The sequence below is a fragment of the Protopterus annectens genome, chromosome 5.part1 (genome assembly GCF_019279795.1).
Source record: "Protopterus annectens isolate FY-2018-M chromosome 5.part1, PAN1.0, whole genome shotgun sequence".
Classification (NCBI taxonomy): domain Eukaryota; kingdom Metazoa; phylum Chordata; order Ceratodontiformes; family Protopteridae; genus Protopterus; species Protopterus annectens.
In genome coordinates, this window is record NC_056736.1 from 346,341,365 (window position 1) to 346,354,669 (window position 13,305).

Here is a 13,305-nt window from a genome sequence, read left to right on the forward strand (position 1 = left end):
TAGAGGCACACAAATTAAGCATTTTCAACAATTACAGTACAATTGTAAAGTTGAAAAATGGGAATTGCAACACTAGAATGGTGATTTATATCGCCAAATGTAAAGCATGCCCCAGCTATTATGTGGGAAAAACAGAAAGAAATTTTAGGAAGAGAATTTATGAACACATTTATAGTGTATCCAGAAATGATGGTAATAATGCATTATACAGGCATGTGGAAAAGATGGGGACTGATCATGAGTTCAAATTTGGGATTTTGGATATAATTTATAACAATCCCAAAGGTGGGGATGTAAATAAATTATTAAGTTTCAAGGAAGTTTGGTGGCAGCTTTACCTTAATGCAGCAAACCCCCCAGGTTTAAATGAATTTATTTATTGTAAACCCATCCTTGAATGGGATATTAGATAATAGGAATTGATCAATTGTTTTATTTTATTCACATTTATATTTATATTATATATATATACTCACACATATTCATATATACATTAGTATTCAAATGTTATTTAATTTTTTTTTAAAACTTTTTTTACAACATAACATATAGATACAGTAATAGGTTTGAATTTATTATTTAAGGTTTAATTGTTATGTCATATATCAAGTAATTCAAGTTTGGGGTGTTTTTTAGTATATTTTATTTCATTTCCTTGGCATATTATTATTATTTATACATATATTTACCCATTTTTAAACAAGTTATTCTCAACTCAATATAGTTATTCATCATGATTTTATCAGGCTGTTGTATGCACAATATTTATGTAGTGAAATATGATGAAGTCATGAAATGTTGTTGTATTTCTTTAAGGAAGGAAGAGGAGAGCATAGTTTTGGCGCCAATTTTTGTATTTAAATAATGAAGTTTTATCAATGAAGGATGTTCTGATGAAGCTCTGTTTTATGAGTGAAAGCGCTTAACATCTAGTTTGTATTCTACATTCAGTTGTATTTTTATTAATAAATGCGTTCCACTTGGAAGTATTCAGTGAATTTGTACGCTCATTGGTCTTTCCGAGGTTGCCGTTTGGTTTTGGTTCAAGTTTGATAATTTACCTGCACTTTTTAAACTTAGAAATATGCTAGGACCACAGGATTTGCTTTAGCATGCATTTTCTGAAGGCTATGATGTCTGAAACTCAAATGCATGTCATTATTTAGGGACTTCAGTCCTGAGTGATTTGCCAGAAAACCATACATTTTATGAGGAACAGACCAAAAATATGAGGCAAAAATCTGGACATTATTCGAAAATCTGGACATGCTATTTACCCTACCATTGGGACACTTAATACTTCATAGGTTCATAGGTTGGTACTAGGCTATCGACTCTAGGGCCTATACAAGTCTAGCCATAACAATCCCCTGCATATTTCTTCCCACAATATTTACTTCTCTGGCCCCCTGTCTAGCAGGGCGACTGACATGATCCCGGGTGAATTTCCTATCTCTCATCCAATCATCAAGGTTCTTTTTGAAGAGGGCCAAGGAGGTGCTCTGCTTGACATGTATGGGCAGTCTATTCCAGAGTATGGGGAGTCTCTAGGTCATGAGCCTATCCCTCCAGCATGTTTTGTTCATTGTGATGACAAGGTTTAGATCCCTGGAGCGTGTGGCTCTGAGGTATTGGGATTTCTTTAAGTGGAGCATGTCCAACAGCTCAGGGTTTGACATGGCCTTGTATGTTAAGCAGAGATCGCCTCCGAGTAGGCGATATGCCACAGAGTATAGCTGGAGTTGTTTTAGACGGTCAGCATAAGGCATCTGCTTTAGGCCTGTGATTCTTTTAGTGAGGTATTTCTGTGGCTTTTCCAGCTGTTGCAGATGTCTTGTGAGGTACATACCAAATGGGGCATTATACTCTATAATGGGTCAAATGAGGGATGAGTACAGTGGGACAATTACCTCCTTTTTCTGGATGAAAATCCCTTAGTGATGAGGTGTGCCACATAGAAGGATTTCCTGACTGTTGTGGCGATGTGGTTATCGAAAGTGAGACCACTGTCCACCTGTGTCCCTAAGTCTCTCATCACACTTTTGATGTTTACTGTACTGCCACCTATGTGGTAATTCATGGGTACATGTTTTTTTCCAAAGGGGATAACTATACATTTCTTGGCATTAAGCTTGAGCCAATGGCTCTGTCACCAGGCATCTGTTTCTGTAAGGCCCTTTTGTAGAATATCCGCATCATTGGGGATTCAATAATGGCTTCCAGTTTGAAGTCATCTGCGAACTTTGTTAGCCAGAGTCCCTTAGTGCTGGCCTGTACTTCAGAGAAGTAGATGCCAAACAAGAGTGGTCCCAGGACTGAGCCCTGAGGTACACCACTTGTCACTTGTCTGGAGCTGTATTTGGAGTCGGCTACTTTTACAGTCTGGGTTCTGTCAGTAAGCCAGTTGTCAACCCATCGAGTGACATAGGGATTTATGCCCAGATTAGTAAGTTTATCTATGATTCCAGAGTAGGGGATGGCATTGAAGGCCTTGGCGAGGTCCAGAAAGGCTGTGTGGACTGCCTTACCCTTGTCCACAGCTCTGGAGACTGATTCAAAGAAGTCAATCAGATTCAGGAGACAAGATCGGCCCTTCACAAACCCAAACTGGGTGGGGTCCAGTGTTTGAAGGTTGCCAATGTCTTTGTTTATAAATTCCATGATAATCCATTCCATGCCCTTGCAGATCATGCTTGTCAGACTGATGGGACGCTAGTTCCCAGGATCTAAGGTGGATCCCTACTTGTGGAGTGGGATAACTGTAGCTGTGTGCCACTCAGTGGGCATAAAGCCTGAGGTGAGGCTATGATTAAACATGACACTTAGGTGAGGTGCCAGTTCATTTTGTAGTTCATGTAGTACACAGCCTGGGATGTCATCTGGTCCCATGGATGCTGTATTCTTAGCTTTGGAGAGTGCAGTTTCTACCTGTGTGACCGTGATTACTGGAATTTGGCAATCTTTTGGTATTCAGATGGGCCCTTTAGGGGGAGAGAGGGGGGTGAAGTTGGCACTAATTCGATCTACCAGGATATTAGCAATAGCCTTGGGATCAGTATATTTAATGCCATTATGTTGTAGCTCAGAGCAGATCTGAGCATTGCCATTTAGATTCTTGACATAACTATAGAATGCCTTGTGGTTGTCTTTGGAATCTTTGGCAATTTTATTTTCGTAACTAGCTTTTGAGAATTTTATGAGGGATCTCAGCTTCTTACTGAGGCTGGTGAGGGAGTTTTTTGCATCCTGGGATTTTCCTCTTTTCTGCAACAGTTTCTTCCTTCTGTTGTATAGTTCCTTTTTTTTGGAGAAGAGCATCTTGGTTCTATTTGGGATGGCACAATTCATGCACAAGTGGATGTGCTCATACAGTGCCTTAGTGTAGGATTCTGAAGTCGAACTTTCAGATCCTGTCTGCATGGGTGTCATGAAGTTTGTCACTTCTGACTTCAGTAGCATGAAGTTGGCTTTGGAGAAGTTTTTTAAGGAGGTTTCCTTACTGAGGGGTGGGGGTGGGATGTGGATGTCAAGAGTGATTTGCTTATGGTCAGACCTGACCAATGAGGGGGGTGACCAGTGGTGTGGAGCATCTATCTCCCATGTTGGTAATGACCAGGTCTAGGATATTGGAGCTAGTTGATCCAAGGTATTGGAATTTATGAATTCCAAGAACCGTTGGGAAAAAAAGTTGGTACCCAAGTAGGTTTCCCAGTTAATGGCAGGGTAGTTGAAATCACCCAGTATTAAGGTGTTTGGTTGTAGCTTAATATTTTCCAGTATGTTTAGAAAGGTGTAGTGAGAATCTTGGGGCATGGTGGGGGATCTGTAGCAAGCTACAATTTGGGTTACAGTCTTACCTAGTGTTAGTTGCACCTGGAGAATTTCAGATGCATTGTGTTGGGCAACTATCCTGGAGGTGTGAATATCCTTGGTGAATATGGACACTCCTCCACCTTTAGTGTTTCGGTCTTGGTTTTGTGGCCGAAAAGTGTGGTAAGAGTTGTAGCCTGGTATTGCAGGGGTTCTCTCTGGAGCCTTGAACCAGGTCTCAGTTACTGCACAGATATCAATGTTCTCCATTTTTAGGAGTGCCTTGAGAGAGTGCATTTTGAGGTTTAGACTTCTAGCATTGAGTAGCATTACCTTCATATTTTGCATGCTTGTATCTGTTATGGTTGTGGTTTTGTCCTTTGAACCTTGCCTAAAAAAGGCACTATAGGGGTGGCAAGAGCTTTAGCCAGTAACCTGAATCCCAGGGGTGACAGGTGCAGACCATCTCTGGCAAAGCATTGTGGTTTGTCGATCATGTCTTCCCATGCAGACAGATACTGGATCCCCTTTGAATGACACCAGAATCTTAGCCAATTGTTGAAGTCAATTGTTTTGTCCTTATACTGTGGTATCATTCTGGGTGAAGGCAGAATGCTACTCAGGGCTAGGGTCATACCTGCCTGGGCCACATGATCTGAGAGCTCTTCCATGTCTCTTTTCAGGTAGTCCAGGGAGGTATGTCTCAAGTCATTCACTCCAGCATGGACTATGACAGAGTCGTATTTGTACTTGTTGTGGAGTGACTTGAATGCATGCGTTATGTGGTGGATCCTGGCTCCCGACAGGCAGCTGACTGTAATTTTCTCCTTGTTCAGCCTGGTGAGTGGGACATCAGTGTGCCTGACTATAGAGTCACCTATGACTAAAGTGTTGGGTACATTGTCTTGCCTTAGGGGCTGTTGTTGGGTGGCACACTGCTATTGTGAGCTATGTGTCACTTTGGTTGTGACTGGTGTTTGTTTGCATTTCAGCTTCGGAGGTCCTTGTTGCTTGGTCAGGTTAATGTTAAGGGCCTCCGCATATGTGGGTTTAGTGTTGCTATGTGTGGGTGTTGATGGTGTGGGTTTTGAAGGGCTATGATTTGCTTGAGGAGTAGTGCAGGTGTTAACCTTCTCCTCTTGACTGTCTAGCACATTCTTGGCCAGAGAGAGCTTTGCTTCCAGTTTGGCTATGTAAGTGCATCTCTCGCGGGTTGTAGTGTTGGACATTGAGATAAGTTAATTACTCTCAGTTTCTTACCATAACAGTCCATTTAATTTCTTTCAACATGTTTTGCACTTATTTATGTAGCACAGATATAGCTTTTTCTGAAAAATATTTTGGTGTGCATGGACATAAAATAAATACATGTAATCTTTAACAACATTCACCTGAAGATGCAGCACCAGCGAAGGGGTAAATGTCACAAGTTATGTACAAAAACTGCCCTGTTGCTAACCATATATTGCAGCTTTTCAGAAATAAAACAAATAACAAGTGTAAAGCATACTTTAAAATAAATCTCTGAGTGAGTCCTCCTCGATTTTATGTTTTTTTTTTTACTTAAAATGAAATTGTATGAAAACATTTGGAAAACAGTGTTCTGCAGCCCTTCAGTGGACATAGCAGCAACATAACTTACATTTATAATAGCATTTTGTTTAGTTCTGGTCCTTGTAATGCATACTCATTTAATTTATAAATTATGAAGAAAATATGCTTCAGACAAGTACATCAGACATGTTTTGTATTTAAAAATGTAAAAGCTACCGCAGACAGTATGCCTCTCATACAAAACATAAAAAGTAGATAAGTAGAACACCATCTGTGATATGACCCATATTTTATAATTGTTACTATTACATTGAAAAAAATGGTTATTTGTGTGGTTTTCTGGTTATGCATGCAAATGAGGGTAAACAATATTGTGGGGTGAATCAGAAATGTATATGTTCTACCCAGAAAGATTCTACAATCAGGGTTGTTGACCATAGCAAAATTTTGGAGCTACAGGAGATACACCATGAAAACACAGATGAGGTAGACATCATACCATTAAGAATGGATACACAAGAGGCTGTTCCCACTGCCTGCAGTCACAGGGCTGTGCGTCATCACTCTTGGCAGCCCATTGTTTCCCATCCATGCCTATCATGCTGTTTGTGACACATAAATTGTGGACCACTGCTATGTGGATAGAGGCACCATGCAGGAGCTGGTTGAGATGTGTTGCCCTCATATGCAAACCGGGGCGATGCATAGTGTACTTATTCCTGTGGACACCAACATATGTGCAGCATTGAGAATACTAGCTACATGGATCTTTCAGTGAACAATGGGGGACATGGTGGATGCATCCCAGACATCTGCCTCAAGGATACTGCACCAGTTCCTCAATGCCATGCAGCAGCATGTGGTGAAATATATGTGCCTTCACATACTAGAAGAGATAGAAGCACCACCATGTAGGTGTTTTAAAGCATAACCTACATCCCTGAGAATCTGGGGGTGATAGACTTCATCTACATTACAATAAAGGCTTGAGAAGGGGAGCAGGGACAGTATAGATGTGAGTGTTAGGGGGGGTTAGGTGAGTTAGGGTTAGGGCTTGAGTTTGGTATGTGTACGATTGTGTGGACATGAGGGTTAGGGCGGATTTAGGTGAGTTAGGGTTAGGGAGCGGGTGAGGTGAGTGTGCGATAGTGACGGACCTTAGGGTTAGGGTTTGGGTTAAGGTAAGTGGATAGTTAGTGGTGTGTGCATAGTTTAGTGTAGGGTTAGGCATCAGATTTTGGTGTATGTGTGTGGATTTCTGTTTGTTTGGTGTGCTTGTGTTGTGTGTATGTGTTTTGGATCAGCAATATTTTTCCCCTAGGAAAAAAATTGCTGATCTGACAGTTCGAGATTGTAAGCTTTCGCTTACATAAGGTCGATCAATCAGCGTTCGCTTTTTTAAGCATTCACTGATCTAATATAGACCCTATATATATATATATATATATATATATATATATATATAGATATATATATATATATATACATACTGTAATGGGTTCTACTCCATCAACTGCCAGGTTGTTAGTAATATATAAGGTATACCTAGTAAAAACAAACAGTGTGCCAACAAGGTAAACCACGACCATGTAAAACACAAATACCTTGTAAACAGTTGTTTATGTCTCTATCTCTCCCCCAGGTGTGATTAGTTGTATTGTCTATCTCATAAGGTTTGGGGAAGTGATATTCTACTTTCTCCCTATACTCAGCTTCTTCACAAAGCAATTTTTCCTTTTTTTTGTTTAAAATTTAATTTAGCTACTTGTTCAACTTTATCAAGCATGTTATCATATTTTACAGAAAAAGAAGAAAAATAAGCATCATTAGTTACATTTTTATTTAGTTTGAAGGGTGTAGCAATGGGAACCAGTTGTGCCGCATTGTTTGCTAACCTTGTGATGTATTCCTGGGAAAGGAAACATGTTTTCACCGGCCCATTTCAAGAAAATTGGTACTGCTATTTGAGGTTTTTAGATGACTTTTTTATTTTGTGGAAGGCTCCTGATAGACAGGAACAGTTCTCAGACTATTTTAATGGTATTTGTGATTATTTTAAGTTCACATCCAACCACTCTGACCAAAGAGTGGACTGCTTGGATGCAACAGTGTGTAAAGACATGGATAATAAAAAATATTATTTCTAAAATGTATAGAAAACCTACCTTCTCTAATGATTATTTAGATTTTAAAAGTTGCCACCCTAGACATGTAAAGAAAAATATTGTCAAGGGCCAAATGGTTAGGGTGACAAGGATGTGTTCCGAATTGGAGGTTTTTTTGGTACGAGATGGGAACTCTTGTTCAGTTTTTTTTTTTTAGATAGAGATTACCCAAGGGACATGATCATTAACACTTGTGAGCAAGTCATGGGTGGTTGGGGTACTCGGTATACACCCCTGCTGAGTATTCCCCTTGTGGAAAATAACTCACAGGTTGACAAGGGGTCATACATTCAATCTATGGTTTTAACTTATGGTGACATTAGTGGAAAGGTGAGACAGATATTGGAGAAGAATTGGGTTATATTCAGGGGTAACAGTGAGATTTTTCAGAGTGCTGGTAATACCCCTAGGTTTGTATATAGAACTGATTTCAACTTGAAATACTTGTTAGAGTACCCACAGGTCCCGGAAAATTTAAATTCTAAGGGTACGTTTAAGTGTGGTGCCTGTGGTTGCTGTAGGTATATCCTGGAAGAGAGTGACATTTGTGTAGGTGACCCTCTCATGAAGTTTAGATTAGCTATAGGAAACTGTGGGTCAAGGGGTCTGGTATACATTGCAGTATGTACAGGATGTCAACAATTTTACATTGGGAAAACTGAGAGACCCTTTCAAAAATGTATTTACGAGCATCTATATGCAAGAAGAACTAAAAATGAAAATAATAGTTTATTTAGGAACCTAGAAAATTCTTCCCTTTGCACTGGATTCCAATTTGGTATTTTACAGACAGTGAAGGAAGACATTAGGGGGGGACATTGGCAAAATAAACTGGAAACAATGGAACTTTTTTGGCAACTGAAGTTAAATGCCAATACTAGTCCAGGTATTAATGATTGCTGTTCCCCAATGACTATTTTGAAATACAAATCTACTATTTTAACATGATTGTTTTAGCTCCTGAGTCTTAATCAAATTGGACCTTTAAGTAGTGATGATGTCACTAATTTTAATTGATGGGAGGTGTTTTTTCACTATTTAAACTACTTGTAACTCTGTGTATGTTGTTCTGATGAAGTCCTGAATTTTTATGGATGAAAGCACTTGACTGGAGTTTTTTGTACTGAGTTTTTATCTGTGAAGCCATTAAACTTGTTCTACTACAGGCTGTTATCTGAGCCATACCTCTGAACCGTACCGGTTTACACAGAATGTCCAGATTTTTGGCTCGTATTTTTGGTCTGCTCCTCATAAAATCTGTGTAACTGGGATGATCTGAGGATTGAAGTCACTAAATACTGACATGTATTTGAGCTTTGGACTTAAAATCCTTCAGAAAATGTATGTTAAAGCAAATGCTGTAACTCTAGCAACTTTCTAAGCTTATAAGAGTAATATTTAAAATATGTCCCTATTTTTGGGACTTTGTCCCCCCATTTTGTCAGTCTTTGTCCAGATTTCTTGCACTGAGAGTTTGAGAGGTAGTGGTCATGATTCCCATAAATGGCACACATGCCATATATGTCTCTAATGGACACAGGCAACCTATAAATGGTTAATCTTCTAGGCCTCTGTTTGTAATTGTTTTATCTCCCAAGTCCCTGCTTACACTTAGCAAGGGTACCAAAACTTGTCAGAAATTTAGGATGCATGGCTAGGCTTAAAAAGGCCACAAAACCTTACATACACATATTTATGAACATCTTTATGATATTAGGAACAAAAAAGGAAATAATGCCTTGTATAAACATTCAGTAGTTTGTTCCTCATTTACTAAGTTTTCTTTTTTCTATTACTGACTCAGTCAGCTATAATCCAAGGGGTAGGAATGCCAAAGAAAACAAAGAATTAAAATGGAAGTTACATTTACAAGCAACCTCTTACCCAGGTTTAAATGAATATACTTCTATTCAATCTGTTTTTATTATGAGAGCGAATAATTTTTAATGGGTTGAAAGTTTTAAAAGTTTTATGCTTTGTATTTTGTATGAGACATGCTTTGCTTGAATTTCATTATATACTGTGTAATGATTTTTCCGACTGTTCTAGATTAAGTGGATAAGTGATTAATTAATTGGTTTTGTATAAAAAGGCCAATTTAGTGATATGGTTTGATTATGATGAAGTCCTGTTTGTGTTAAGGACGAAAGCACTTAATCAGTTTGGTCATAAATAAATAATATATTTTATTTTATAGAAGAATCCTGGTTGTGGCTTCTGGTTAGTAGTGTTTTATTTTTTCTTTGTCGTTCAGTGGTAACTGCTCACTTTTTCAGTTTATAATTGTTGAATTATTTACCTAGTGGACAAGAGGTACGGCGTTTGATTCTCACTAAGAGAAATTGGCTAGGCTTAAAATGGTCCATAAGAGCAGATAATCTAGTACTTACCTGTCAGCCTATGATGTTATGAACCTATAAAAGCAGTTTGCGAGGGGTGATTTTCTACAGGGCCATCTTACTGATGAACTTGTTTGTATATGCTGTGGAGCCATGGCTAATGGCACCAAATAGAAACCCACACCCCATGGCAGAGAATGGCTAAAAAAATGCCCTGGCACAGGCCCAGGTCATTGCTGAATGTGTGTTCAGCCTGCTTTCTCTGTCTGGCAGTACACTGTAGTATGACCCTGCAGCACGCAGTAAAATCTTTGCAGTGTAACTCAACATCCTGATATGCAAACAGTTAAAGAAGTGCAGATAAATTCAGGGGGATGAAGTACCAGACTTAGCAGTGGAAGTGATGCCTGATAAGGAGACTGTGGAGGAGTGGGCTGCAAGGGATGACAATGCCCAATGGAGACAAATGCCTTAATCCATGGCAATGGATAACAGGCAGCATTTGGTTCATAATTATGGGTCAGAGTAAAGCCAGTAACTTCTATATCTCTGTCCACATTCAACTTCTCACTCAGGGTTACAATATTCTTAGATTAGACAGAATCAACAAGCGAGGCGGTGGGCTTGCAATTGTCTGTAAAGACACACTCAGTCTAGAACAGATAGACTGCTATAAGGACACACTGAGCCTAGAACAGATGGACTGCTATCCCTGTGACCCAAATAGCTCTGAAGTACTTGCATCCAGTCTACAACTAAGCAATAACAAACACATTATCATCATCAGAGTCTACTTCCCCCAGGCAAAAATTCTATTATTATTGAAAATCTCCTTATGGGCATCATCCACCCTTAACCATGAAACAATCATCCTGGAGATTTCAACCTAGACTGGTCTTCCTCTTCTTCTGAAAACCCCTCAGACTACATTAACCTTTTCAGCTTTACCCAAATCACTACCACCCTCACTAGGATTGACAAACACAGAAAAAAACAATCCACACACGAATGAATTCTCATCAATAGACCCTCCTTATGCCAACACTCAGGGTGTCTTGTCTCCCAGGCACCTTCAGTGATCACAGACCCACCTACCTCCTAAGACACAAAGTAAACCCTAAAAAATCCATCACTTACAAGCACATTTGCAACACAAAGAATTTCTCCACTGATATTTTCAACTACCTCTTGAAACAAGGTAACTGGTCCCCACTAAAATATCTACAGTTAGATGATGCAACTCAGTAGTTCAACAACACATTCATAGATATCCTAGATAAAGTAACCCCCATCAGGAAAATCCATTTAAAATCTAAACCTACCCCATGGCTAACAAAACACACTAAACTCTTTATGAAACAAAGAGACATGGCATGGTCCCTTTACCTGGCTAACAAAAACCAAACTAACCTCCCAAACTACCAACAATTAAGAAACAGTCAAACAAACAAAAATAGGCAAAAATGCTATTCTAAAGTCCAACAGAAACATCAAAATAATCCCCAGAAATGTTGGGCCTCTATAAATCAACTTCTCTATCCAAAATATTCCTCTACCCCTAACCCCTCCACCCCAAACAACACTGAAAGCATAGTCTCTCAATTCAACTCCCACTTCACTAATTCCATGCTGTCCCAACTTGACCAAAAAAAAAGACACCAAACCACTGACTGTACTTACCACCTCTACAGACAAGCCAGTTACATTTAGCCTTTAACATGTACCTACAAACTACATCAACAAACTTCTCCATTGACTGAAACCTTCAACTCTAGCAGCTTATCTGCTTCCCAATGTATTACTGAAACTAACTGATGCCATTTCTTACCCGATCTCCATAGTAATATATTGGTCCATCTCTGAGCATTATGTCCTCAAACTCTGGAAGGTATCCCATGTCATCCCCGTATACAAAGTTGGCACCTTGACACTAGTATCAAACTATAGACCGATTGCTATACTCCCTCCCCTTGCCAGAATTCTCAAGAAATGTGTACACTCCCAAATTCTTCCATATCTCCTCAACAATAACCTCCTCTCAGATACACAACATGGATTTAGACCCAAGCATAGCACCACATCTGCCCTAATCAGCTTCACAAACAATGTAAACCAATCACGTAACAAAAGCCTTTATGTCTCATCAGTCTTCCTAGACATGTCAAAAGCATTTGACACCATCTCACACCAAAAACTACTGCACCAACTAGCCACCTTAAACTTTTCCCAATCTACTCTATCATGGTTCCACAACTACCTGTCAGACAGACAAGCTAAGAAATGAATAGATGTTATTTCTTCTCTCTTACCAGTCTCAGTGGGGGTACCCCAAGGTTCCATACTTGACCCACTCCTCTTTACAATCTTTATAAATAATCTCAACTCCAAAACCACATCACTACCATTATACAATATGCAGATGATTCTACACTCATCTGCTTGACCACCTCAATCCTCAAACTCTTGTAAAAAACACAAAATGCTTTTACAGATGTTGAACACTACCTTTCTGCCAGTCAACTAATATTGAACCTCAATAAGACCAAATTACTATTATTTTCCAGCAATAAAATATCTCAACCCCCCCAACCCACTCCCAATTCACTCTGCTAACATCACCAAAATTGAGCCAGTTGACCACACCAAACTACTAGGTGTCACCAGTGGCAAATCCCTCAGTTATGACCTGCACATGTCCCTAACAATAAAAAAGCTCCACATAAAACTCGGGTTACTCTATAGAGCCAAACCATTCCTCACACACACACCACCAAAACTGCCATTGCACAAACCCATATACTATCCACCTGTTGCATGCCTCTCCAATTTTCACAAACGTAAAGAAATAAACTGGAAGCCTTGCTACAATAAAATAGCCAGGTTTGCCACCAACCTCCCTAACAGAACGTGTCATTGTTCAGCACTTCACAAATTAGGATGGTTGGAACTTCCTAACCTTCTACACCTCAGCCAACTCAAAATCTATCATTCCATCATCTATCAGCCAGACAAATGTCCATTCCTTAAAAACCTAGTTAAACCCTACACTAGCAACAGAACCCACTGCACATCTGACAAACTTCTTCTAGAAGTCATTAAAGCTAACAATAGCAATGGAGATGCCTTATTCTCATATCACATCTCCAAAATTTGGAACTCCATTCCCCAGCCCATTCTTGGCACATCTAATCCCTCTAAATTCAAAATTCTTCTCAAAGCCCACTTATCTACAAACTGGCTATGCTCCTGTTCAATACCAGGATGAGCCCTTAGGTTTTATTTTGTGCTAGTTCTTTTCATCCTTTATCTTTCCTCCCTAAAGCTTATTTCCTGGTACATTTTCTTTTTTTTCCTCAAAAAAAACCACACAGAGCAGCAGCGGTTGAATCAAATGGCTTTACTATCACCAACAGACATCTGATACCTCAGCTTTTTGC